Source organism: Branchiostoma belcheri, unplaced genomic scaffold (assembly GCF_001625305.1).
Source record: "Branchiostoma belcheri isolate BF01 breed outbred unplaced genomic scaffold, Haploidv18h27 scaffold49, whole genome shotgun sequence".
Lineage (NCBI taxonomy): Eukaryota > Metazoa > Chordata > Leptocardii > Amphioxiformes > Branchiostomatidae > Branchiostoma > Branchiostoma belcheri.
Genome location: NW_017804120.1, coordinates 114,330 through 115,279, shown reverse-complemented (window position 1 = coordinate 115,279; position 950 = coordinate 114,330). Strand labels below are relative to the sequence as shown.

Sequence of the window (950 nt, the reverse complement as noted above, 5' to 3'; positions counted from 1 at the left end):
GCTATTCCAAACAACGCGTTTTTCTGGACCGTTCCAATTCGCCTCGTAATTGTAGGGGTGCGTCTGCGATATTACATTGACCGCGAAAGCAGCAACGGCAAAAATACACATTCGTGCATCAACACGGGCATGCCCGCAGACGGCGTATAAAATTGCGTGCCGATTACACGAAGAGAACCCAGTGTTTTGACTGCGAACATGAAAAATCAGCCGATTACAACACTCCGTCCGGAGGTCCTGACCTCCTTCACGGAGTAATAAGTACAGGGACGTAGAGGGAAGTTTCTAGCCTGGGAACAGGAGAGAGATATCTGGGGGACAGGCTGTTTCCCACGCAGCAAGCCCCCCCTCTCCACCCCACCGGGGTGGCCCAGCGGAAAGGCAAAGCCGATACAGCTGGCACCAGTGGAGTCGCAGGACTCGTGGAGGGCGAGGTCGTCCTTACCTCGTACAGCGCTAGACTGTCCACTGCCCACGCACACACCCATGGTCAGGGAAACCCTCCCAGCGGGACAAACTGAGGGCCATTGGTGGGGATAGGGTCCACCGGTCCTCAGTCCCACTGGGGAGGTAAAGGTAATTTTATGTGTGCGGGCCATCTTCATGGCCTCCCTTTGTTAGTGGAGCCACACACACCCTAAAGGGAACCCCCTCTATTCGGTCCCTAAAGGGAAACCCCCTCTTTCGGGACATGCACAGTCCTTTTTCAGGACTTGTGCAGTCCGTATATGAGGGGTAAAGGTAATTTGCTGTGTGCGGGCCAAACTTCTGAATGGCCTCCCTTTGTACAACCCTAACCCTAACCCCCCTCAAAACCCTAACCCTAACACCTCCTGAAAACAGGGAAACCATGGTACCATTGGAAAGCCCTTCCGGTCAGAAGTTCAAAACTGCAAACCAAATGTCGATATTCTTTCTCGTTGCCGAGATATTGCTATTTAAAGTTAACC

The 950-nt window shown here is 52.9% G+C and overlaps 1 protein-coding gene across 1 annotated transcript in view; it reads right to left on the bottom strand.

Moving 5' to 3' along the window:
- The window catches only part of LOC109479558 (nuclear receptor coactivator 2-like), a 68,311-nt gene that overhangs the window by 26,604 nt on the left and 40,757 nt on the right, over positions 1-950 (bottom strand). The gene's annotated exons all lie outside the window — the stretch shown is intronic.